The sequence below is a fragment of the Olea europaea genome, unplaced genomic scaffold, assembly GCF_002742605.1.
Source record: "Olea europaea var. sylvestris unplaced genomic scaffold, O_europaea_v1 scaffold568, whole genome shotgun sequence".
Lineage (NCBI taxonomy): Eukaryota > Viridiplantae > Streptophyta > Magnoliopsida > Lamiales > Oleaceae > Olea > Olea europaea.
Genome location: NW_019264016.1, coordinates 289,572 through 290,150, shown reverse-complemented (window position 1 = coordinate 290,150; position 579 = coordinate 289,572).

Here is a 579-nt window from a genome sequence, read left to right as displayed (position 1 = left end):
ACGCCCCCCCCCCCCCCCCGGTCTCTCTCTCTCTCTCTCTCTGCACCACTTTTTTTGGGCTTCTAGTTATCCATTCAGTCCCAGTACCATATGATCATATCAAAAGAACAAACCACACGCGGTGGGATTTTCATAGTACACCTATAGAGAGAAAGAGAGAAAGGTTATCAATGGTGGATTGATGATAAGGAATGAGGAACAGTTCGCGATTTTTGGACTTATACGGCTCTCCAACGGGGGAGAATTACTGGCCGCTGAATAATGTTATGTGGGGCCAGTATTGTCCTTGATGAATGGACGGCGTTGGAGGACGTAGCCACCGATCTTACGGGGCAACGATTAGAAAAACATAAAGCCCTGTTTGCCTTAATTTTTCAAAATTCAAAATTTCTTAAATTTGTTTTCAGCGATAGCTTATACGTCATGAAAATCACAATTTTTATAAATTTGTTAACCATATATTTCACAATTTTTTTTTATCAAAATTCAAAATATATATGAAAGTATAATTTTTAAGCATTAAGCATTTCTTGTTATACAGTTGAGCCGCAAAAACTTATTCGATTCTGTCCATTGGCT